The sequence below is a fragment of the Panthera leo genome, chromosome F3 (assembly GCF_018350215.1).
Source record: "Panthera leo isolate Ple1 chromosome F3, P.leo_Ple1_pat1.1, whole genome shotgun sequence".
Classification (NCBI taxonomy): Eukaryota; Metazoa; Chordata; class Mammalia; order Carnivora; family Felidae; genus Panthera; species Panthera leo.
This window is the reverse complement of record NC_056696.1, coordinates 12,183,324-12,210,462: the sequence shown is the minus strand read 5'-3', so window position 1 is coordinate 12,210,462 and position 27,139 is coordinate 12,183,324.

Below are 27,139 nucleotides of genomic sequence, written 5' to 3'. Positions count from 1 at the left end.
GACCGACTTCGGCTCAGGTCATGATCTCCTGGTCCACGAGTTCGAGCCCTGCATCGGGCTCTGTGCTGACAGCTCGGAGCCTGGAGCCTGCCTTGGATTCTGTGTCTCCCTCTCTTCCTGCCCCTCCCCCACTCGTGGTCTGTCTCTCTCTGTCTCTCAAAAATGAGTAAACGTTAAAAAATTCTAATAAATAAATCAATTATTATATTGTCTCACCAAATACCCAAATCCTACATATGCATTTTATTCGATTTTTAAAATCTCTTTTTAAAGGAATCTCTACACCCAACATGGGACTTGAACTCACAATCCTGAGATCAAGCGTTGCATGCTTGACCAACTGAGCCGGCCAGGTGCCCCCAAATCCTATATAGCAAAAGCTCCAATACCAAGAAATAAAACAAACCTATGAAAACCCAGCACAAATTGGTATATGAGTTGAGATCATCAATAAAGACAAAAAGTTTAAACCATAAGACATATGACAAAAATTACTGTCCCAAAGAGGACCCCCAGTGTAGGAGCTGGAGGGCAGCCAGGGAGAAGTTGCTATGCTTGCATTATAAGCTCTTGAAAGCAGGGGCGCAGTCTTACCTCGATTTCTCTATTGTTCCCAGCCAGTGCCTGGCTCATAGAGGTTTCAAGAAATACTTATTGAATAACTTATTGGAGGAAGGAAAGGTCTCCAGTGTTCAGCAGGGACTTGCTAGTTAATGTCCGAGCCATTAGTACAGAGCCCGACGCAGGGGCTCAAACCCTTGAACCGTGAGATCATGACCTGAGCCGAAGTCGGACACCCAACCAACTGAACCCCCGGGCACACCCCAATGACATCTGTTTTACTGTCTTCGTGGGAGGTAGAGATAATGAATGTGAAGGGCTTAGAACAGAATAGAAATTCAGTAAGTGGTAACTTGCTCCCCTTGAACGTAAGCACCACGGGGGCTGGCATTTCTGTCTGCTTTGCCACTGCTGGCTCCTAGTGCCTGAAACAAAAGAAGCACTTAGTAACATTTGTTGAATAAAGGATGCATTTATTTACCTCCCAAGCCACTGACTGGAAAGGCATCCTTGTCTTCTGGGCGTTTTTTGTCTTTTGTTTTTGTTTTTGTCTGACACAGAGAGAGACCAGGAGCAGAGAAGGGGCAGAGGCAGAGGTAGAGAACCCCAAGAAGGCTCCGTGCTCAGTGTGGATCCCAAGTGGGGCTCCATCCCACCACCCTGGGATCTTGACCCGAGCAGAAACCAAGAGTCAGACGCTCAACCGACTGAGCCACCGAGGCGCCCCCATCCTCGTCTTTTGACATACGAAAATGGTGGGGCGCTTCGTGTTTCTAGCAGCATCTGGCTTTAGGATTTTGTGACAGACACTAGGGACACTCGTATTCTTGCTATACAACGCGGGGGACAGCAGGTAGATACCGTGTCCGACATGTAAATTCTCAGGCCCCACCACAGACCTGCAGGACGAGTTCTGGAGTGGGAGCCAGTAACCCGCGTGAACGAACCCTTCACGGATTGTGACACCCGCCAGAGCCTGAGGCCCGGAATCGCTGGGGTGTGCACGGCCCTCCTGGGCTGTGACCACCGATGAGCCGGCCACCTGATGCCTAAGAACAGTTGACTTGCTAGAAAGCCTCGCCCACTGGCGATTTTCGGGTACGACGCTAGTCCTCGGGTGGAGGACTTTCAGGAAACAAACTGAGCGGCAGGTCGTGAGTTCACGTGCTTATTCAGCTCCCTGGCCTCACCGGGGGACGTACTGCCCACACTGATGTTTTCATCGCGACGCCCGTTAGGGATGCGTGTTTGGGCCCCCCCCCCAAATTCATACGTTGAGGCCCTACCCGCCCCCCCCCCCCACCAGTGTGGTGGCATTAGCAGGTGGAGTCTTTGGGGGACGATTAGGGTTAGAGGAGGCCGTCAGGGTGAAGACACCTGCTCCCGTCCAGCCACGTGGAGACACAAGAGTGTAAGCCGGCAAGAGGCCCTCCCCAGTTCCCCACCACGCTGGTGCCCTCCTCTCGGACGTCCCGCCTCCAGGACGGGGAGCAGCTAAGCGGCTCTTGTGTCAGCCACCCGGTCCACGGGACTTTGTGATAGCAGCCCGAGCTGATTAGGACCGCATCCTCTCAGCCGGCCGTGGCAGAGTGGACCAGGGTGGCATGGATCCAGGGAAGCTCGGTCTGCAGGCCAGCCCTCAGCCCTCAGCTCTTGTGTTCACAAGGATGCAAGCCGAGCCACTGTCAGAGACCCAAAAATAAAGTGGCTCAAAAAAGGAGCAGTGTTTCTTTCTCCTGTAGGAGCCTGGAGAGGAACGGTCCAGGCTGGCAAGGTGGTTCTGCTGCCTGGTGTTATCTAGGGACCCCCCCCCCCCCCGCCCTGTTCCTCCTTTGTGTCATTCTGGCATCCTCTGGACTGTCGTCCTTCTTTGCCCGACTATGGCTGAGTCGACACCATGTCCGCACTCCATCTTGCCGCAAGGAGAAAATCCAGGACAGGTGGTTTGACTTTAAGAAGACGATGCCAGATTTATATATCTCGCTTCCATTTATACCCGGCTCCCCACACTGTCATACCCAGCTGCGAGGCGGGCTGGGAACGGCAGCCGACAAGTGCACCATGGGCTCACACACAGCACAGAGGGCTGGAGGAGGAGGAGGAGGAGGAGGAGGGGGAGAAGGAGGAGGAGGGTGAAGGAGGGGGAGGAGGAGGGAGAGGGAGGAGGAAGGAGGAGGAGGAAGGAGGAGGTAGGAGAGGAAGAGGAAGAAAAGGAGGAAGAAGGAGGAGGGTGAGGAGGAAGGAGGGGGAGGAGGAAGGAGAAGGAGGAAGGAGGAGGCAGGAGGAGGAAGAGGAAGAGGAGGGAGGAGAAGGAGGAGGAAGGAGAAGGAGCAGGAGGGAGAAGGAAGAGGAGGGAGGAGGAGGAGGGAGAAGGAGGAAGGAGAAGGAGGAGGAAGGAGAAGGAGCAGGAGGGAGAAGGAGGAGGAGGGAGGAGGAGGAAGAGGAGGGAGAAGGAGGAGGAAGAGAAGGAGGAGGCAGGAGGAGGAGGAAGGAGAAGGAAGAGGAAGGAGAAGGAGGAGGAAGGAGGAGGAGGAAGGAGGGGGAGGAGGAAGGAGGGGGAGGAGGAAGGAGAAGGAGGAAGGAGGAGGCAGGAGGAGGAAGAGGAAGAGGAGGGAGGAGAAGGAGGAGGAAGGAGAAGGAGCAGGAGGGAGAAGGAGGAGGAGGGAGGAGGAGGAAGAGGATGGAGGAGGAGGAAGGAGAGGGAGGAGGAAGGAGAAGGAAGAAGGAGAAGGAGGAAGGAGGAGGCAGGAGGAGGAAGAGGAAGAGGAGGGAGGAGAAGGAGGAGGAAGGAGAAGGAGCAGGAGGGAGAAGGAGGAGGAGGGAGGAGGAGGAAGAGGAGGGAGAAGGAGGAGGAAGAGAAGGAGGAGGAAGGAGGAGGAGGAGGAAGGAGGAGGAGGAAGGAGAGGGAGGAGGAAGGAGGGGGAGGAGGAAGGAGAAGGAGGAAGGAGAAGGAGGAAGGAGGAGGCAGGAGGAGGAAGAGGAAGAGGAGGGAGGAGAAGGAGGAGGAAGGAGAAGGAGCAGGAGGGAGAAGGAGGAGGAGGGAGGAGGAGGAAGAGGAGGGAGAAGGAGGAGGAAGGAGGAAGGAGGAAGGAGGAGGAGGAGGAGGAGGAAGGAGGAGGAGGAAGGAGAGGGAGGAGGAAGGAGGGGGAGGAGGAAGGAGGGGGAGGAGGAAGGAGAAGGAGGAAGGAGAAGGAGGAAGGAGGAGGCAGGAGGAGGAAGAGGAAGAGGAGGGAGGAGGAGGAAGAGGAGGGAGAAGGAGGAGGAAGAGAAGGAGGAGGCAGGAGGAGGAGGAGGAAGGAGAGGGAGGAGGAGGGAGAAGGAGGAGGAAGGGACACAGCAGCCTCTGCCCCAGTCCTCGACAGCTTTCAGTTCCACTCCCTCCGGGGCCAGCTGCCCCATGCAGCCCCAGCCCTGGATTCCCGGGAGAGTTCTGTATCTTTAGATGAAAACCCCCTTCTCTTGAACTAGCTCGAGTGAGAAACCATTCTTTGTTACCAAAGGCTCCGGATTAGAACAGCATACCTTAAATTCCCTGGCGAAGTACGTTGGAGGTAAGCGTAATGTGACCAGGGTTGGGCTCAGAGCAGGCACAGAACCCAGGCGCGGCCGCGCAGTTGTGACCACACCAACGGCCATCCGGCGAGATGAGCTGGAACTGGCCCCGAGTGGGAGTCCTGAGCCATCCGGCACGGCCTTTGCTGCCTCCGTGCAGAGCCCCGGGCCCAGGCACGGCCGTGAAGTGTACTTACTGGGCTTTGGCAGCTTTCCGCGTCCTTCCGCATCTTTGCCCGTGGGATCTGGGCCGTCAGAATTCCTCATCCTGTGCGCGTTCCCCTGAGCTGTGCCGTGCACTTGACCGCGGGCTCCTCACGTGCGAACCTCCAGCGAGGGGGGACTTTTAGGCCCATTTGGCCGTTAGCCTTGGTTTATTAGGGGCTTTGACACCTGAGCGGGGTCCTGGCGCGCACAGCAGCATCTCTATCGTCATGTCAGGGTAGCCGTCTGGGGAGAGAATTCCCTCCCCCCCTTCCTTTAGTTTTCCTCCCTCGTTTAGAATGGCTCATGGGTCTGCGACTAAGGGCTTTCGCTTCCTGGAAGAATACGCGGAACTTCTGGGTCTCTCCTCTCTCAACCTTGTTTCCTTCTTCTCCTGCCTTTAAGGGGACCGTTGGCCCCGCGGTGCCCCTGCCTGGATCAAATAAAGCACCAGGAATGTATAGGGGTGTGTCCAGGGTGAGGGGAATCAGGACAACCCTCAACGAGATTTCACACACTCCAAGGTGAATACTAAGTCAGTCTTAGACTCAACCGGCTCAACACCTGTCTTTCGTCGTAACTATCCTGGTTTTCCTGGCTCTGCCTTGGGGTCATTTGTCTTTCCACCCTTCCAAGAGATGCAAGGGGAGGGGGGCATTACAGTCTGCGACCTTCCGTTCATGGCAGGCTTTATGAAAGGAATGGAGAGGGGAGGGGTGGGGGTAGGCTCAGCAGTAGACGAAGGGACAACATGCGCCAGGCACTGCTCGAAGCTTTTAGTCCTCGAAGACCCTGGACAGGAATTAATATTTCAACCCATGAGAAAAATCGAGGCTTCAAAAGATTAAGTCACTTGCCCAGATCACTGCTAACTGACAAACGGTGGAGGCAGAATCTGAAGAAGATTGGTCTGTTTTAAAAAAAAAAAAAAAATTTTTTTTTTTACGTTTATTTATTTTTGGGAGACAGAGTGTGAGCGGGGGTGGAGCAGAGAGAGAGAGAGAAACACAGAATCGGAAGCAGGCTCCAGGCTCTGGGCTGTCAGCACGAGCCTGACGTGGGGCTCAAACCCATGAGCCGTGAGATCATGACCCGAGCCGAAGTCAGACGCTCAACCGACTGAGCCACCCAGGTGCCCCAAGATTTGTCTGATATTTAAATCCTGTGCTCCAAATTGGCTTTACCACATTTACGCTGCGGCTTCCATTAATAGTTGTCTGTTGGCAGCGAGGAAAGGAGTGAGGCCCATTTTAATCGCACACTTTATTGGTGGACAGAGACTGGGGGAGAATGGGAACCACGGAGAATGAACTCGGTCATTGATCTTGAGGAACTATGTCCTGCCACAGCCTTATTATTCGACTCCGGGAGAATCCACTCTCTCTCCTGTGACTTAGTTTTACTGCCAGATTAAAAAAAAAAAAAAAAAAAAAAAAAAAAAATATATATATATATATATATATATATATATATATATATATTCCTAGTGTTTGAAGGGCTCAGTCAACATCTAGGTGAATGACCATATAAAAACTCTAGCAGGTAGGAACACATATGAATATAAATGATAGATTTTGAATACCCCATTTGAAAGCATTCCATACAGAGCGATTAAAAAAAAAATTTTTTTAATGTTTATTTATTTCTGAGGGAGAGAGAGAGAGAGACAGAGCATGAGTGGGGGGAGGAGCAGAGAGAGAGAGAGACAGAATCCGAAGCAGGTTCCAGGCTCTGAGCTGTCAGCACACAGCCGGATGCGGGGCTCGAACTCGTGAACTGCGAGATCATGGCCTGAGCCGAAGTCGGATGCCCGACCGACTGAGCCACCCAGGCACCCCCGTGCAGAGCGATTTTAATTTCGTGTTGCTTTTGCACTAGACTTAAGTTTCTTAAAGGTAGGCCCCTCGTCTTTGTCAAGGAATCCTCAGATGCTAGAACTGAAAGGGACTTTAGACATCGTAAAAATAATCTGTTTCCTAGACAGGGCCTAGCGCCTTGTCTCGTATTCAGCAGATTATTCAATAGCAGTTGAACAAATGGCGAATGTCTTTACGTGCTTTGTAATCTGACCTCACCTCCGCCCCTGTGCGCAAGGACACAAGAACACCCTGAACCTCTGAGCACATTTTATGCAATCATTAATTGCTCCACGTGGAGTTTCACCGTTTTATGAGCTTTTTCCTCCTGAAATGACCTTCACGACAGCTTAGGTGTAGTTTACGAGACGGATCCAGCGTCCCCCAAGCAGCCTGCGGAATTCAGCCCTGATTCAGCCTCTCTCGGACTGCCTGAGGCCCGCCGCGATCACCAAAGCAGCACCTGGTTAACGCCGTGAACCCGGCTCTGCTTACTTCATCGGCCTGAGCTTCTCTGGCGGTGCTGGGGGCCGGATCGGTGACCCCACCGCCGCCCCCCCGGCTCGGTGGGTGGGCAACCCCGTGCAGTCACCGAGGTCAGCCGTGGCCCCCTTGAGATTCTTAGTAAGTTTCAGACGAGCCGCTCTGCACCTTCGGTTTGCAGCGGTCTCTGTAATGATGTAACTGCCCTGCTTGGCTCCCTGGGTCCACCCCTGCGGTTTCTCTCCCCCACAGAGAGCTCCCCGCTCCCCTGCTCAAAGGCAGGCTTACCCCCTGCCCCACCTCGGGAGGAATCTGAAATCTACCTGGCCTTTAGAACAAACTTGTAAATGCACTATTCAAAATAGTCTGCTTTCTTCGTGCACGTTGCGAAAGTACTGAAATGGAATGAACCCGGGTTAATCATTGACCGGGGCCAGCCACTAGGCTGTGGGTTCACATATTTCTTTTGACCATCACCTCAGACCCACGAGGTAAGGGCTGCTATTCTGATTTTACACACGGGAGTCTTGAGGCTCAGGGCGTTTGGCGAGTGGCAGGGCCCAGGCACTGAATTCTTTGGTTGGTTTGACTGCAAAGCTCGTTCTGATTTCCTTGCGTTTGCTCATCTGAGGCCTGGAAAACTGCCCTCGAGCTCATAGCTTTGCCTCCAAACACTCCATGACCTTTCCCACGGCTTTCACTCCTTCCTTCTTGCACGGGACCTTTCGCAGTTGTTTGGTTAACAATTCGGTCGCGTTACTCTCCCATATCAGGCTTTGAGCTGTAGAGCAACTTTCCCAGGACCGCGCGTGAAGTCAGGACCGAAGTAACATCATTGCCTCACTGATGGGGGTGGGGGTGGGGTGGGGGGCAGAAAGCAAACGCCGGGACCTGGGTCCAAGCCAACACTTGTGGCATTTGTTGTAGCCAGTGGCACGTCCAGCTGCGTCATAGAAGGTGGCGGCCACGTACTCGTCTTTCTTCACAAACCTCTGTCCAGACCCTGCTGTGTGCCAGGTACCGTACTAGGCCTTGCAAAGGCCATAATGAAAAAGGCGTAGCTCCTGCTTTCCAGAAGGCCACAGACTGGCAGAAAGGCGCTGACTCTTAACCTCAACGTTTTGCTAGCCATGGTTCTGAAACTGAGGACTCAGTCAGGACTCAGAGCAAATTAGGAAATGGATGTGATGTTATTTCTGAAGCTCATTGGAATTCCTGCTCGCCCGAACCTTGTTATCGATTAGTTGGTTGGGTGTCATCACCGGCATCCTTGGATTCATAGCTGACTCTGGCCAATTTTGCATGACCCTCTGCGTTAGCAGATAGAAGTACCATTTTTCAAGATTGACATGAAAAAAAAAAAAAACCCAAGCAAGTTCCGCCCTGGGTCCCCACCCCCTACCTGGCCGCAGCGCTTTGTAAAATCACTGATTGTTTTAACACCCTCGAGAAGCCAGCAGGGCAAGAAGGCCAGAATTATGCCCAGCAAACACAGGAATGGAGCACAGCTCTCTGGGAGTGTTTCCATGGTAACAGTGATAACAGCTTATATTTATAGACCTTCTATCTCCAAGGAGCTCAAAGCACTTCAGACGCATTATCTTCTGCAGAAGAGAGAGAGAGAGAAGGACAGAGGGACGGAGAGAGGGAGGAAGCGAGAATGAGAGAAAGAAGGAGGAGGAGAAGGAAGGGAGAAAGGGAGGGAGAGAGGGAGGAAGGGAAGCAGGGAGGGAGGCAGAGCATGAGCAGGAGATGGCAGAGGAGGGACAGAAAGACCGGGCGTGCTATTATACGCATCTCACAGATGGCACAGAATGGGGGCCTCAGTGACCCAAGGTGGCATGGTAAGCCAGTGGCAAATGGTAGACTGGATGGACTGGAGGGGCTCCTGGAGCCCTCACTGCTGGCCTCGGGCAGATGTTAGGGCTGAGCTGCCGAGTCCTAGCATCTAGCTCTGCTCAGTGTCATCTGGGTGATCAGATAACTCCAGGGACGTCAAAGGCAGTTTGGCTCAACTATCGTTGACATGAAACACAAGGGACGATTCTTCTATGGAGATTTGAAGATAATGTTCAGGGCCCTCATAGCCACATAGTCACCAGACAATCCCAGACGGTATTCCCAGGAACGAGAGGCTTCGATGTTCTGATAACCTCAGACAAAAAGGACTGCACACACATATAGAGGGTCTATACCCATTGATGGAAGTGGTTCTTTAAAGCCATTTCACAGTGTCCCTAGGACCGTCGGAGGGAAAGCATCTCAAACCATCCGCCCTGAGACACACACCTGTTCCATTAGATGTGAAAAGGTGGGGTAGATTTATTTGAAGGCTACAGCCTGGGAACTTGACAATGAGTTCTGTGAATCTCCCCGATCTGCCATTTTTTTTTTCTTTCTGGTGTTGTTTACAGAACACTTTGTATGGGTAAAGCCACAGCCTCTGTAGAGGCGTAAACCCTGAGGTGGGTCGCAGCGATCTCGAACTCCTTCATCCGGGAGTCATTTCCGGCCTAATTCCTTTTTAGTCGGAGTTTACCAACCCTGGTCCCGGCGTCTCACCCTCCTAGACCTTCTGTCCCTCTGCCCCCCGCCCGCCAACCTCTTCACTCCCCATTTGGTCTTTAGAAAATAGGATCTATCTTCTCTTTTGCAAAGACCTGTGATCTGCAGAAGATTCAGCCAACACTTGGCAGCCCTGAGAGGTAAGGTCTATCCCCTGTGGGTCCTCAGGGTCCTTCCAGAACAATCATGCTGGTTCCTACATCGCTTCTTGTCCACCTTCACGGGCCTCAGGGACCCCCCCCCCCCTGGGTTAAGGGGTTGTAGTTTGGTAACTCGAGTGGTTGAGCCTCAGGAAGGTTTAAAATGTTTGATTTACAGGGGTGTCTGGGTGGCCCTTCTGGCCCCTAGCTTTGTGCTATAGGCACTCGGTATTCGTAAATGAGTGACAGTTGTATGGCTTCACCCTCCTGCCCTCCCTCTGTCCTCACACCTTTTTCTTGGCTCCCTATTCGTCTTCCTTGAGGGTCCCGCGCATCCTGGCCCCTCCGGCTGGTTGCCATGTAGCATTTTATCTTTCCCCATCCCAGCCCTTAACCACACAAGCAGGGCGTTTGCTTATGCTCACATGAGTTCCTAGACGTCTTCTGTCTAGTGTCTGTTGTATGTAGAAAACACTATTTTGAAGGTTTACGCTTTGGGTTAAAAATTAATATTCTACTTATTAAAGTTAAAATTAGAAAAATATAGTTTATTTTAGTTCAGCTTACAGAAGTAATTATTTTATGTCTTAGTCTAACAGAGCTTAGCAATCATTCCTAAAGGGCCTACGAATAAAGTGCGGTAATTACCTCTTAACATGCTGAGCCGTCATTCCAAATTTTATGTACACATTCATATACGCATGTACATATATACAGCACACACACGTATATATCCATATCTATTTGAATTATCAGACAGAGCTTTCCGGAGTACTTTCATACTTACATACATTTGAGCCCTTAAATTTATAAATGCAAGGTTGCAGAGTTGTCTTATATGTTCCAATAAATTTAGTAAGAATTCAACTTAAAATCGTAAAACTCCACATTCGTTACTCAATTGTATTTTAAAGTGGCATTATGAGGCTACCCTTCTAATTTGCCCAATTCTCTTAAAAATTACAAATACACAAGACAGTAAATATATACGATTTTCTCTTTAACATGGGCTATAAAATACTATGGTTTGGCTCTCTCGCATCTTTCCAGGCTTCATTCTCAATCTTCCTGGTGTTAAGAAACACATACCTGGGGCACCTGGTGGGTCACCCGGGTCTGCCTCTGGATGTTGGCTCTGCACTTGACAGTGTGGAGCCTGCTTGGGATTCTCTCTCTCCCTCTCTCTCTGCCCCTCCCATAAATATTTAAAAAAAGAAGAAGAAGAAGGAGAAAGAAACACATATTCTATCTAAAGGAAGACATTTGCCACACAGCTTACGAGCAGAGTTTTGGCCAGGACGTTGGTTTGCTCACCGTTGAAGGGACTTTTTGAACAGGTAGGAGTCGGAGACTTTCACACTAAAAAGGTGGCTCTCCCAGGTACCCCGGCACTTTGTCTAATTCTTTGTGCCCTCAAGGAGGTCTGAAGCCCCTGTTCTTTTTTTTTTTTTTTTTTTTTTTTATTTTTATTTTTTTATTTTTTATTAAATTTTTTTTTTCAATGTTTTTTATTTATTTTTGGGACAGAGAGAGACAGAGCATGAACGGGGGAGGGGCAGAGAGAAAGGGAGACACAGAATCGGAAACAGGCTCCAGGCTCCGAGCCATCAGCCCAGAGCCTGACGCGGGGCTCGAACTCACGGACCGCGAGATCGTGACCTGGCTGAAGTCGGACGCTTAACCGACTGCGCCACCCAGGCGCCCCTGAAGCCCCTGTTCTTGTTGACTGGGTTTTGCCTTTCCTTGGAGCCTTAAAATTGGGAAATATATTCACAACACTAGATAGCTAAATACGGAAGAACTTAATACGAAAAATAAATAGATTTGATCTCAATGGGGTTCTCAGTTCCTTCACAGTCTCTGTGTCGTACCACCCTTAAGGTTATTCGTTTGATATCCTGTTGAACTTCGTTTGCCTTGTCCCAACTCTCGAGGTCATTCGCCCCCCCCCAACCCCCCACCCCGCTCGTTGCATCCTCCATTAGGCGGTGAGCTCTCTCAGGGTAGGACAAGCCGTGAGCCCAGAAGTCAGCACATTGGTCGGCACAGAGCAGACAAACGTTGTCATCTGACCCTCCGGCTACAGGCCGGCAGGGAGACACCTGTAGCCGAACCCAGGGGTGGTTATGGCCCATTGCACGGAGACAGACGGTGCGCTGTGGGCAAGGAGGTGTTAGAGAGGACTTAGGAGGGGCTTGGGCTGGCTCGTGTTGGGGTGATTTGGGGTGGGGCCTCGGGAAGCCGACTTTGCTGTGAATCGGATGCTGCCAGAGAGCAGAGATCACCGTGATGGGGAGGTTGGCCGGAGGAAGGCGAGAGGCGCGATCAGGACAGAAACGGCAGTCATTCCTGCTAGTCAGGAAGGCGATGTTGGCTCGTTTGGGGGTTTCGACAATGCCCGCGTTCTTGTCTGTTCAGACACATCACAGAGCCCTCTTGTCTGGAACTCGCTTCATCGCCGTCACGGGGTGGTCTGTTCCGCTCTCGGGTGAAATTGTTTCTGTTCCACGGAAACGCCAAGACCTGGCCACGAGTGCCGGGCCAGCTGGCAGTGGCGGCAAGGGGTAGCCGTGGTAGGAGGCTGGCTCCCGTGTGGACTCTAGGACAACCCTAGGTGGCCGAAGGGCCAGATCCCATCCTCCTCTCTGCCCTCGCTGGGCCTCGGGGCGTAGCTTATCAGGGGGGCCTCGGTTCCTGGTTCCTCTTCCTCCTCCTCTCACCATCTCTGTCGGTAACTGGTACCTTTCAGTGTAGCAACACTGTCCTTGGAGTCTGGAGAGCAAATCAGAGGTGCTCAGGGGCTCAAGGCCGGCTGGCCAGCGGGCGTTCCCTCCCCTCGCGGGCGCTCACCCATCCTCCTCCAGTCCAGACCTTCCACCCTGGCTGTTGGAGTCAGTCAAGCTGGCACGGACCAGGCTCTCAGCCCCCTGCGGCTTACTTGCCAAAAATATTTCTGCAACTGGAATGCAATTTGGAAAATGTCTTAACAAACAGAGTATCTTGGAGAATATTTTAACTTCCCTGATCAAGGTATGAGGCACTACTCTTCCGGATAATATAGCTCTCCCAGCGCTTAGAGATGGAGATCCTGGTTCACCCCGGTCCCTGACATCACCCCGGTCCCTTCAGTTGGACACCTTTCAAACGGAATTTGACGGGATCCCAAACATAACACGCTTAGGGTGCAGAGAGATGCTTAAGAGCCTGGCTCAGAGAACTTTGACTAGGGGGGGAAGAAAAGTCCAGAGACGAGTCTGTCCCACTATCCTACTCTCACTAGCCATGCAGAATCACTTTGATAAAGGCAACTTTTGGAGAACTACTCAAACATTTAGAAGATAAGAGTATACATATTTATATGCATATAAATATATATGTAAGGCTCACATACCCACACGTATACAACATATATAATATATAACATATATATCATATATAACACATATATCGTATAGATCATGTATATATGATACACACATATCATACGATGTATATACATCTTCTTCCTCATTTGACTGATGCTGTGATTGTGTTAGCAATAACGATGACCTTCCTTTGCAAATGCTTATTAAACCGACAGAATGAAGAAGGCCTTGATTACTCCTTGGTTTTTAAATTAAATTGCAGGGTATCTTTAATCAATCAACCCTACCAATCAACCAACAAGTGTCTTTCCTGAGAGGAACTGTCAAAGGAACAAGTAAATGGCTGGAAGTGGACAATAGGCAAAATGTAGTGGTTTATTTATTGTTGATGGACACTGACCTCTTTATAGACTTCAGTTTTAGCTTTTATGAATATGTCAAGGGCAAAGTACAGAATCCAAGTATGCAAGAAGATCCTTGTGTAATGGGGCATTCACTACTCTGAGAGCGGAGAGACCTGAATTCTAGTATCAACCTAATTGTTAAATGTTGACCTTAAGCAAACAAAAATGCCTGGATCTCGGATTTTGTAAAATCAGAGGAATTACACTAACAGGTTTAGTAGGTTGCTTACATCTTAAATATTCCAGATTTTACAGGGATACATGCATTTAGTCAATTATTTAATACAGGAAGCTCACAAGAAATAATAGCTCTTATCATTAGTGCATGCTGCCACCAGGTGAGGGTAATGTTTTGCCCATAAGATCGTGTGCTCCAAATTGTAGGCTTTTGCCATACCTGTGTTGTATCTGGGCATGCCGTATCTATATCCTATCTGAAACATATGTAATACTCTCACCTTTTGCCTCCTTTAAAACAAATATTTGTTTAAACATTAAGCTTAGCCATTATCACGTACTTGCTGGCCCGCGTCTCGGTCTGCTCATGATCTGATTTTATCTATCGCCTACAAATGCTTCTTGGCCTGGAAGCTTGGGCTGGGCTCCTGGTAGGAATAATATAGTACATATCTGGGCCACTAAGATCCTGAAAAAAACCAAAAAAACAAAAACCTTGTCCAACCAGAAAAAAAGTCATTTCCCTATTTCTCCTCAGGACGGGGGGAAAACAAAAATGGCTGGATCTCAGTTTTTGTAAAATTAGGGGAATTACACTAACAGGTTTAGTAGGTTGCTTACATCTTAAATATTCCAGATTTTACAGGGATAAATGCATTTAGTCAATTATTTAATACAGGAAGCTCACAAGAAATAATAACTCTTATCATTAGTGCATGCTGCTACCAGGTGAGGGTAATGTTTTGCCCATAAGATTGCCCATAAGATTTATGCTTTGCATAAAGATCCTAGATATTAACAGTTTAATTATATGCCTACTGAAAATGTACACATTATAGCAGGCATTTTTGATAAAGAAATTTTAGGTCGTTTTCTTGGTGAGCATCTTTTACTTTAAAAACCTGCGTAGGAAGTCAACTATTTTAACAATAGCCTATCTGAAAAGACTTGCTTATTTTTATTATTGGGTACTGTATGGTAAATAAAACAAAAACACAAATTCACAGGGGTTTTCAAACTCTTTCATACTAAGAGTTTCAGGAAAGAAGGCCCTTCTCATGAGCTTGGTTTCGGTGCCCAAAGCTTAATCCCGTGACCTTCAGTAGCAAGATCATACCCACAACATGTGGCAGCTGGAGACAAAGAAGGAAGGACATTAGGAAACATTCGGAGGACAGAATGTCTGGCATTAAAACCTCCCATTAGCACCAGAGCCTGCCTTCGGCACACAGATCTATTCTGTTGATTTTGGCAGTGCGTCTACCTTGTCATGCCAATAAAGTTAACTGAGGTTGAAAATTGATTGATAACACAACGCAGTTCTGTCTGTCTCTCCTTTCCCTTGGTCTGCGATTTGGCTTAGCTGAATGTGGCAGAACCCCCTCTTTCCGTCCCCGTGTTCTTCCTCCTCTCTGGGTCAGGACCTGGGTAGCCCCTTCCTGTGGGAGAGGCAGGCTGCCTCAGGAAATCGTCTTTCCTGGCCTCCTCCTACATCTACAGGCACTTGATGTCTGTTTAAGGAAAATTTAGCTGCTATGTACTCTGCGAAGTGTATTCAATGGTGTTCTGTCTACAGACGTATGTGTGCCTAGTTAATCCATTTAGGCAGAAAAAAAAAATAACATGACTCTAGCTAAAATAGTCTCAGCAACATGAGAAATGCTTTAGCACCTGTTCCACAGCTCACGGGGCATCCTTCTGACCTTGCAGAAGCTTGGATGTATCCTTCTGACCTTGCAGAAGCTTCTGGACCTTGCCGAAGAGGTGTGCCCCCGGGAACTGTGGATGGAAAAGAGACTGGAGGGGCGAGGGTGCCTGCGAGGTCTCAATCTGAAAGGACAGGAAGGGGAAGGAAGGAGCTACTTGGAAACTACAGGCTGTTAGATCTGCAGAGCTCTCTGGTGCTTTCTAGTAGAACCAACTCATATTGTAGGCAAAGAGGCACAGTCCCCAAAGGGTAGTCGTCTGCCCAAAGACACGTGGCTGATTCAGTGACGAAGCCAACTTGGAATCCCGGGTTTCCTGACTCCTAGTCTGGTAGTGTTTTCCTTACACCACACTGTCTGTTTTACTTGTGAGAGCTACTGGCGCTTCTGGGAGACAACGGACTCTAATCGCAACCTCACCGCTGATGTTGGACATGACTTTGGGTGAGTCACTCTCTCGGAGCCTGTTTCGCTCTTTCTTTTGGCTGGGACGGCGCCGGGCCAAGGGGACGCACAGCTACAGCTCAAGCATTCTGGAGATAGGTGCACTCTAGATGTTTTTATTCTGTGTGTTTCAAGGAATGTTCTGAGCGGTCGATTGTACCCACACGTGTCTGCTTTCTTTGTTTTTCTCTACCTGGAGATTGCTTGGTCTCCTGATCAGAGCGTGTTAGAAGCAGACTAAATCTGACTGCTTCTGTATACGAGTTTCGCTTATTCCAGAGATCAACCAAATTCTGCTAGCACGTGAATCCTTCCCTTTGAGGCTGCCCCCAGAATGGCTGAGAAAGTGATTGCACCCTGTAAATCGAGACAGTGAAAACACAACACACAGCTAGGGCTCTCTTAGAATGACCGCCCTTCACAATTTGACCGGGACATTACAAGAGAATAATGACTTGGGCGTTTTTGGCTTTGAGCGAATCTAAAAGTTGAAATGGTGCGAACTTCTAAAACGGACACACGAGGCAATAGCTACTCACGTTATTAAACGATTCTTTGCGCTTCTTGCAGACTTTTCTTCCATTAGCATAATGGAGAACGCAGCTCAATTTGTACACATCTATTGCGCAAAGTAGCTGACCCCAGATATGCAGAACGCGTTCAGAACCTCGTCTTTGCCACACACGCGCTACAGTCCTAACAATCTCTGTCTTCTCCCGTTATTGACTCATATTAAAGACGTTGAAAACTGAAAAAATAACGTACGTCTTCTCTACAAGGCACGTAGAACTATTAGGACAGAATAGAAGGTCACCTGCGGTAAGTTTCTAGGAATTGCTTGGTCGGAGGCCATTCTTACTTTAAGGCTGTTGATGTACATCTTCAAACTGCCCTATAGAGAAGTGGTACCCCTCCCCCCCGCCATCTGTGAGTTATTTTTTCCCCTGCACTCCCACAGCCATGCCCATTATATTTTAAGATACTATTTTTTAGAACAGTTTTAGGTTCACAGCAAAATTAAGAGGAAGGTACAAAGATTTTCCCACACCCAGTCTGCCCCCACACCTGCACACCCCCTTGCCCCGCAGAGTGCTACGCTTGTTACAACTAGTGAAACCGTATTGGTACAACCTAACCACTCAAAGTCCATCGTTTACATCAGGGTTCACTTTGGGTATTGGACGTACTATGGGTTTGGACAGATAGATGGTGGCGTGCATCCGTCATTATGGCATCGTACAGAGTACTGTGACTGCCCTAAAAGTCCTCTGCGTCGTGACTGTTGGTCCCTGCTGTCCCCAGCCGAATCTTGCCAATCATGGGTCTCTTCACTGTCTCCAGAGTTTCTCCTTTACCAGAAGGTCATATAGCTGAAGTCACACTGTATGAAGCCTTTTCAGATTGGCTTCTTTCAACTCGGCAATAATAGGCATTTAAGGTTTTTCTATGCCTTTCCATAGCTTAGTCGTTCGTTTCTTTTCAGCACCGAATAATATTCCATTGTCTGGATGTCGCACGGTTTATTTATCCATTCACCGACCGAAGGGAGGGGCATCTTGGTTTGTACCCAATTCTTGGCAATTATGAATGAAGCTGCCGTAAACTCTACGTGCAGGTTTTTGCGTGGATATAAGTTTTCAATTCCTTTGGGTAAATGAGGTAAAAGTGTGTTTAGCTTTGTAAGCAATTGTCAAACTGCCTTCGATAGTAGCTGTGCTATTTTGTATTCCCACCGGCAATGAATGAGAGTGTCTGTTTTTTCACATCTTTGCCAGCATTTGGTATTGTCGGTGTTCTTGATTTCGGCCATTCCGATAGGGATGGGGTGGTATGGCGTTGTCATTTTAATTTGAATTTCCATGATGAGAGACGACGTGGAGTTTATTTTCACACACCCTAATTGCCATCTCTATATCTTTTTTGGTGAGGTGCCTGCTAAGACTTGGCCCATTGTCCTATTTGGGTCGTTTGGGGGGTTTCTTCTTGTTGTTGAGTTTTAAACGTTCTCTGCATATTTTACATACTAGCTCTTTGTCATATGTGCCTTTCGCAAATATTTTCTCTCAGCCTGTTGCTTGTCTTCTTGTTCCCTTGACAGTGTCTTTTGCAGAGCGGACATTCTTATTAAGTTTAATGAAGTTCGGCTCATCAACTGTTACTTTCATGGATCGCGCCTTTGGTGTTGTCTAAAAAGTCATCCCCATATCCGGCATCATCCAGATCTTCTGCGTGACCTTCCAGGACCTTTGGTCTCTGATCCATTTTTTAAGATGCTTGTGTCATTTTGAGAGAAAGAGAGAGAGAGAGGCAGAGAGAGAGGGAGACAGAGTATACAACGCGGGCTCCACACTGACAGCAGAGAGCTCGATGAGGGGTTCTAACTCATGAACCATAAGATGTTGAACCAGCTGAGCTACCCAGGTGCCCCTCTGATCCATTTTGAGTTAATTTTGGTGAAGGGTGTAAGGTCTGTGTCTAGATTCTTTTCTATTTTTTTTTTTTTTTTTTGCATATGGATGTCCAGTTTTAGCACCATTTGTCAAAAAGACTATCTTTGCTCCGTTATATGGTCTTTGCTCCTTTGTCAAAGGTCAGTTGACTATTCTTATGTGTGCCTATTTCTATCCTGTTCAATTAATTTTCTATTTTCTGTTCTTTTGTTAATACCACACTGTCTTGATTATTGTAGTACCATTGTAGGTCTTGAAGTCAGGTACCTCAGTCCTCTGACTTCCTTCTCCTTCAACACTGTGTTGGCTATTATGGGTCTTTTGATATACATTTTAGGATCAGTTTGTCAATGTCCACAAAATAACTTGCTGGGCTTTTGATTTGGATTGCACCGAATCTACAGATGAAGTTGAGAAGGATTGACATTTTGACAAGATTGAGTCTGCCTATCCATGTTCATGGACTGTCTTTCCAATTATTTCATTCTTTAATTTCTTTCATCAGTTTTGTGGTTTTTCTCATAGCGATCTCCTACTTACTTTTGGAATCATTTTTAATATTTACATACAAAAGATAATCACTTTCTTTAGACACATGCACAGGTCTCTAATAGCCAACAGGGGCAGAGGAAATGAGGTCCCGCCCTGTCCCACACAGTCCCCATCCTGTGGTTGAAGCCACTGCCCGGCCCTCCCTCCTTCCCAACATGGCAACTCACAGAGGTTGCCTTACTCTTTGGTCGTAGTGCGTTATGTATTCCGCGGTGGGTGCGTGTCCCTTCCCAACATCTCCATGCTTAAAACCAAAAAATGGTTAGGGGTACATCCTTCCCAGTGGCATCAGTTCCTAAGCTATAGTGGGATAGCTGAGGAGATCCGGTCACGAGTTCTTTCGTGAAAGGGGTGCGAGGGCCAGAGCTGGGGTAGATGTGGCATTGCTGCACTCTGGTATCAGAGTGAGGACAGAAGAGATGGGACAGCACGGAGGGCAAAGTGCCAAGCGGGAGGGGGGGGGGGTCTTGGTGAGACCCTGGGGACAATTCTCCCCACCAGGTTTAGATAGATCGATGTACCAAAGTTAAAAAAAAAAAAAAAAGAATCCAAATAATCTCCACTCCAAACACTGTTGACTTTTCAAACTTGTCCCACCGAGATAAGTCATACAGCAGTAACCATCTAGATCTTTCCAGGAAGTTAAGGTAGAGTCCCTGTACATGCAGTGTTAGATTTATACCTAAGAATTTCATTTGGGGAAGTGGTAATGAAATTGGTATCGTGGTTTTTTTTTTTTCCCGTTTGGAACTCCAATATTTATTGAATGAATAAATTCAATAAATAAATAAGTAAATAATAAATTCACCTTTCATCTGAAGCCTTTTCTGTTACAATAACTTTATTTTATTTTTTTATTATTATGTTTGCATCATGACAAGTGCACTCCTTAATCCCCATCACCTATCTCACCCCCCTCGCCCCCCCCCCACCTCCCCTCTAGTAACCATCAGTTTGTTCTCTGTAGTGAGGAGTCTGTCTCTTGGTTTGCCTCTCTCTCCTTTTCCTTTGTTCATTTGTTTTGTTCCTTAGATTCTGCAAATAAGATCATACGGTGTTTGTCTTTCTCCGGCTTATTTTGTGTAGCGTTATGCTCTCATCGGTTTAGCAAATGGCAAGATATTATTCTTTTTTATGGCTTTGCCCATTCATCTTCTTCGCCCACTCATCTTCTTTGTCCGTTCATCTACCAATGGACACTAGGGCTGCTTCCATCGTGTCCCAAGAGGGTGATTCCTGGATCGTAGGGTAGTTCGATTTTCGTTCTTCGAGGACGCTCCCTACTCTTCTCCACAGTGGCTGCACCGGTTTGCGTTCCCACCAACAGTGCTTTCTTTTTCTCCACGTCCTCGCCAACACTTGTTATGTCTTGTTTTGATTTTTAGCTCGGCTCACAGGCGTGAGGTGGTCTCTCATTGTGGTTTTGATTTGCATTTCCCTGATGAGGAGGGATGTGTGCCTGTTGGCCCTCTGGAGGTCTTCTTTGGAGAGGTATCTCTGTTCGTGCCTTCGGGCCATTTTTAAATTTGATTAGTTTGTTTTTTGGGTGTTGAGTTTCATAAATTCTTTATGTGTCTTGGATGCTAGCCCTTTATCGGACATGCCATTTGCAAATACCTTCTCTCACTCCATAGGCTGCCTTTCACTTGTGCCGACTGCTTCCTTCGCCGTGCAGAGGGTTTTTGTTTTGATGCAGTCCCAGTAGTCCATTTGGTATTTTGTTTCCCTTGCCTCAGGAGACATATCTAGAAAAATGTTGCTATGGTCGATTTCTCAGAGAAATGATTGCCTGTTCTCACTTCGAAGATTTTTATGGCTTCAGGTCTCACATTTAGGTCTTTAATCTGAGTTTATTTTTGCCTATGGTCCAATTTCACTGTTTTGCACGTTCTTGTCTGGTTTTCCCAACACCGTTTGTTGAAGAGACTGTCTTCTTTCCCATCAGATGCGCATTCCTCCTTGGTCAAAAATTAATTGGAGATGTGATTATGGGTTTATTTCGGGGCTTTCTAGTCTGTTCTGTTGATCTGTGCGTCCATTTTTGCGCCAGCATCCTGCTGTTTAAATTACTACCACTTTGGACTACAATTTGAAATCTGGAACTGTAATACCTGTTCTGTTTTTCTTTGTCGAGATTGGTTGACTTTTGGGGGTCTTCTGCGGCTCCGTACACGTTTTAGGATAGTCCGTTTTGGTTCTGTGGAAAGTGCTATTGGTACTTTTAGGGGCGTTGCATCAAACCTGTAGATTGCTTTGGGAAGTATAGACATTTTAATAATATTTGTTCTTCTAACCCATGAGCACGGAATGTCTTTCTAGGTCTTTTTTTTTTTTTTTAACGTTTATTTATTTTTGAGACAGAGAGAGACAGAGCATGAACGGGGGAGGGTCAGAGAGAGGGAGACACAGAATCTGAAACAGGCTCCGGGCTCTGAGCTGTCAGCACAGAGCCCGACGCGGGGCTTGAACTCACGGATCGCGAGATCGTGACCTGAGCCAAAGTCGGACGCTTAACCGACCGAGCCACCCAGGCGCCCCTCTAGGTCTTTGAATTGTCTTGAATTTCTTTTATCAGTGTTTTCCAGTTTTCCCGCAGTACAGATCTCTCGCCTCTTCGGTTGTTTATTCCTAGGTACATTATTGATCTTAGTACAATTGCCAATGGGATCGTTGGTTTTCTTAATCTGTCTTTCTCCTGCCTTATTGCTAGTGCATAGGAATGCAAAAAGACTTCTGTGCATTGATTTTGTACCCAGTGAGTTCACTGAGTTCAGTTATCAGTGCTCTTCATTTCTCGGTTGCGTCTTTAGGGTTTTCTATACGTAATATAATGTCACCTGCAAATCGTGAGAGTTTTACTTTCTCCTTACCGGTTTGGATGCCTTGATTTCCTTGTTTTGTCTACTTGCTGTGGCTAGGACTTCCAGTACTATGTTGAATGAAAGTGGTGAGAGGGGACATCCCGGTCTCATTCCTGAACTCAGGGGAAACGGTATTGTGGTCTTCATTTCGATTTTCACGTTGTCATCACTGGCATATGATAATTAAAAAAATTTTAATGCTTATTTTTGAGAGAGAGAGAGAGAGAGAGAGAGACAGAGTGCAAGCAGGGGAGGGGCGGAGAGAGAGGGAGACACAGAATCCGAAGCAGGCTCCAGGCTCCGAGCTGTCAGCACGGAGCCGGGCGCGGGGCTCGAACTCACAGACGGCGAGATCATGACCTGAGCTGAAGTCGGAGACTCCGCCGACTGAGCTGCCCAGGCTCTAACCTTGCTATAACCGCTTATTGGTTTCAGGAGTTTTGGTTATTGTTGCTGTCGCTGTCCTTGATCCATTTGGATTTTCTGTATCGATGACCAGGTCATCTGCAAAAACATAGGTGGGCGAAAATAACCAGGGGTGGGTAGGATTCACATCAGTGAAACAGCAAAGGATGGGCGCAGGTGGGGGGTTTGGAGTGGGAGGCAAGCGTGTACTTGTCCACGGGACCCCGCAGCAGGGACAGAGTTGAAGGTGCAGATTGTGGAGAATGGTGAGCACCAGCTTAGAGAAAAGGCGTGGGACCATGTTGCAAAGCAGGACAGACGCCAGGCGCTGGGGCCGGAGCTTTTTACATAGACAGTTAGGGACTCCTGGCGATTCTTGAGAGGAGAGCAATAAAACGAAAACCTCCGGGTTGGGATTAATTCGGGGATTTGTTTCAGGCTGTCTGGGAAATAAGAGGGACTGACGTCAAGGAGGCTGATTCTGTGATAACCCCTCAGAATTGCTTTCTGGAAAACGGAGGGAATTTTCTCACCTTCCAAAGATTGAGATGAAATTGTTAAAAAAAAATTTTTTTTTAACGTTTATTTATTTTTGAGACAGAGAGAGAGAGACAGAGCATGAACGGGGGAGGGGCAGAGAGAGAGGGAGACACAGAATCCGAAGCAGGCTCCAGGCTCTGAGCCATCAGCCCAGAGCCCGTCGCGGGGCCTGAACTCATGGACCGCGGGATCGTGACCTGAGCCGAAGTCGGACACTTAACCGACTGAGCCACCCAGGCGCCCCTAAAACTTATTTTTTTTAATGTTTGTTTATTTTTGAGAGGAGGGAGGGGCAAGGAGAGAGGGAGAGAGAGAATCCCAAGCAGGCTCCGCGCCGACATGAGATCGAGACCTGAGCCGAGATCGAGAACCCGACGCTTAACCGACTGAGTCACCCAGCTGCCCCAAGTTGTTGTTTCCTAATTGAACGTATACTGTGCAAACGTCTGAGGAAACACAGCTAAGCGTAGGTGTGGAGCCATTGTAACCTAGCATTTCTGCAGGGGGTTTTACACTTTTACAAAGAACCTCCACGTCCATTGTCTCAGGGGACTCCAAAGCGGAACCTTAGGGATGAGAAAACTGACAAATAGTGTTGCCCAAGGTCGCAAAGCTAGCAACAGGTGAAGCTGGCACATTATTTTAAGAGGACAGTTCTATTTATCAAAATTGAACTGAGAACATTTCTGGAATTATAATCTAATAGGAAACATGGTTTGATTTTTAAATATCAAACACAGAGAATCTCTGATGAATACAACTTTTGCAGGAAGTGAGTTTCCCCTGCCTTTTTTTTTTTCCTGATAATGACTAAAATACCACCACCGGAGGCACCTTTTTTTTTTTTCCCTGAACATATTGCAAATCCCACCACTTACATTAATGGCTATTAGTCTTTCTAGCTCATCAGCAAAAACCCCACCGTTGATGTAATACGAACATGTTTTTGAGGGCTTACTGTGTGTGAGGCACTGTGGTGAAACATTTCCTGTATCATCTCATTTATTTCCTTCCAAGACCCTCTAAGGGAGGCATTGCTCTGATTCTGCTCTCATTTTCCAAAATGGGAAAACTGAGGCTTCGTGAGAGGGTAAGAACTTGAACAAGTTCGCCCAGCCGAGAGGTGGGGCAGCCAGGAATCAAGGCCAGCTTTGTCCTAATGGAGCGTCTTAGCCATTCAGGAATAAGCTCAAGACATTTCTCTGGTTTCATATCCTGGGAAGCTCCTGGACACTCTGGCAGGAGCCAGGGAGTATCCTGTTGTTCCTTGTCACTTGAGTGACAAACCCCTGAGCAGCTCAGCCAGCAACCGATCCTCAGGGGAGAGCTGACATTTCGCTCAGCCTGTTCTGTCTGGTTTTTGTCCCCTTCTCTTTGCCAATAGGAATTAATTAGTGCCGGTAAGAGGTCATCGGATTGTGAAAGGGATTCCAATAAAGCAGCTATAGGAAAATACCCTTGGTAGGTAGCAATAGTCTGCGTTTGCTGCACAGGATGTATACGCCTTCAAACACGGTGCAATCTGTATACAGGTGAGTCACATGTCTATCCCAAGCGAGTTCATGCGTCAGGGGAAGAAAACAAAGCAGAGATGGGATTCGCAAAGTCTCCCCAAGGCCGTAGATCGAGGCCGACCACAAAGTCGTCGCTGTCAGCCTTACAGCTGTAACAAGGGGGGACCTGCACGGAGCAGGGGCTCATCCCTAGGGAGAGTCTAGAACGGAAACCTCTCCCGAACTCTGCCAAGCAAGGCAGTGGGAAAAGCGGTTGAATGCACAGCACACTCTGGATTCTGGAATTGGAATTATCGGCCAAAGGTTAAATAATCAAAGAACTCTACGCTTCAAATTCCTCAGGGGCGAGAGGGGCATGATACAGGTGCCTTCTGTGCAGGGTTATCGTGAGGATAGTGAGATAGCTGTGGTGAGATGCTGAGCAAAGCGGCCCGCGCCTTCCCAGGTAACGGCAAATATACGTGCAACGCTCCAGCGAGAAACAAACTCCTTTGGCATAAGCTGTTGGTTTCAAAAAAGAGAGAGGCATCCTGTTGTTATGGGGAAAACATATTAACTGAGCACCTATGCTGTGGTGCTCACAGCACCAGGTTTGGATTAGAGGTTTGGATTAGATTGAATCGTGTATTATCGTTCCCAGTTCGTAAGTGAAAATGTGAAAATTCAACTAATTGGCTCAAGGTCAGGTGGGAAAACCACAATTTTAACTCAGGTTCTGTCTGACTTTCAAGTTTCCGCCTTATGGTATCATGTCTCAGGCACACATGTTTCAGGCACGAGATACAGAGTTAAGATGTTTCCGGGAGTTCACGCCTTAGCACGACTGAATTCTGCCGCCCCCCTGCTTACAGGACTCCAAGTCCACAAAAGTGGGGCATTCAAATGTCTACAGGTGTCAGACAGGGGTCTCTCACCACATGTGAGAAAGTTAGCGGGGTCCACTGGATATTGACTCACGGAGAATGCTGAGCCCCGGTGATAGGCAGACAATAGGGAGTAGTGGGGACTGGGGTGAGCTGGCAAGCTGCATCACCGCTCCACTGTGGCCCATTTCGGTCACACGTACAAGTGGTTTTTGCAAAAATCTTGCCATTTTTTTGAGAGAAGACCAACATTTAGACTTGCATCTGGAACTACATTAAATTTTTTTCATGACGCTTTTTCGTGTGAAAGAATTGTAGATTCGCACGCAGGTGTAAGGAATAATATAGAGGGCTCCCTGGTGGTCCGTTACCCAGTTTCCCCCAAAGGTAACATCTTGCAATATTATAACGAGGGTTGGCATTGATATAGGCGAGGAATATCATTTTTCCATCCTCGTAAGAATCCCTCATGTACAAGAGAAGAAAACTACAAACACCGAGGACTCATCACAAATATAAACGCAAAAATCTGTTCTGTGGAATCTCTTTCAGGAAACAGAAGAGGAGGGAACATTTCCCAGTGTATTTTATGAAGCTAGTGTTACTCGGATATTAAAACTAGACAAAACGGTACGAAAAAAGATTTCTCTTACTGAAAAAAAAAAATTAGTAATTACATTTCCTTAAGAGTTGATAGAGTTGTTAGACCCCCCCGATATTCTATAGATATAAACTATGCTGATAACACTATTCAGCTGCAAACAAGTCTACCTTCCGTCAGAAGGAAAGGACAACTTCAAGGTTGTGAGCTTGAAGCTCTGTGGGCTGTGAGCTCACAGAATGGATCCTTGAGCCACAGAGGTCTTAGAACCTAAAATCTGCCCAGCTGGATTGCAAAATGGGTCGGGATTAGTAACTCCCGTCTTCCTTCCTTTTTTCGTTTTGAGTGGGAATGTCGGTAATTTGGTAACTGATGCCTGTCCTATCACTGCGTTTTGGGAGAAGCTGACTTGGTTTCTAGGTCCGTAGATGGAGAGGAATTTTGCTCCAGGCTGGATGTAATTGAGAGTCTTCCCATAACTGTGCAAATGACTGCGATGATGACATTTGGAAATTTGAGTTGATGAGCATTTGGACTTTGCGTTTGTGCCGTAATGGATTGAGACTTTTGAGGACCTCGGGGTGGGGTGAATACACTTTGCCTGTGGGCGGGGCATGAATCTTTGGGAGCCAGAGGGCAGACTGGAGCAGGCAGAACAGTGGCTCTTCTGAGAAGTTCACGCCCTCATCCCCAGGTCGTGTGAATAGATGACCTTTGCCATGGCAAAAGGGACTTTACAGACGTGATTGACCATCTTGAGACGGGGAGGTTATCCTGGATTCCCTCGGTGCACCCAAGAAAACCACAAGGGTCCTTGCAAGTGAAAGAGAGGGACAAGGGAGTGACTGTCGATGTGACGCCATGTGAGAAGGACTGGCACAGACTGCTGGCTTTGAAGACGGGGGAGGGGTCATGAGCCAAGGAACGAGGGCACAGCCTCAGGAAGGTGGACATAGACTCCTCACTGGTGTCCCCATGAAGTCACACAGTCTTGACGCACCTTGAGTTTAGCCCGATGAGACCCACTTTGGACTTCTGACCTCCAGAACTGTAAGATATTAAATTTGTTTTTTAAAAAAATTTTTTTAATGTTTATTTATTTTTGAGAGAGACAGAGACAGAATGCGAGTGGGTTAGGGGCAGAGAGAGAGAGGGAGACACAGAAGCAGAAGCAGGCTCCAGGCTCCGAGCTGTCAGCACAGAGCCCGACGCGGGGCTCGAACTCACGAGCTGTGAGATCATGACCTGAGCCGAAGTCGGACGCTCAACCGACTGAGCCACCCATGTGCCCCAAATTTGTTTTGTTTTAAGATAACTAAGTTTGCGATAATTTGTCACGGCAGCAGTAAGAAACTAAGGCAAGTCCATACGCTGAGTTTTAATTTTGATTGCTGTATTTTTCAGTTCTATAACGTCCATTTTGCTCTTTTTTGTATCTTCTGTTTCTTTGCTGAGGCTATCTTTTTTAAACTGTGGGTTTTTTTTTTTTTTTTTAGTTAAAAATGTTTTTTATTTGAGAAAGAGAAAGAGAATCTCAAGCAGGTTCCACACTCAGCACGGAGCCCAACGTGGGGCTTGATCCCACGATGCTGGGGTCATGACCTGAGCCCAAGTCAAGAGTCAGATGCTCAACCGACTGAGCCACCCAGGCACCGTGAGGGTTTCAAATTTTTTTTTTTTTAATAAGTTTCAAGCACGTTCACAATTGCTTGTGGAGGAATTTTTATCTTGGGCAGTTTTGAAATCTTTGTCGAGTAAGATTACTCATTACTGCCTGATAGGCCCCCCCCCATGAAGGGGGAGGTGAGGGCTGTCTACTAGTCATAGCGGATGAAATCCTGGCTCTCTTCTTGGCCATCTCCGACACCACCCCAGTTGGGCGGTTGGGGTTAGAGC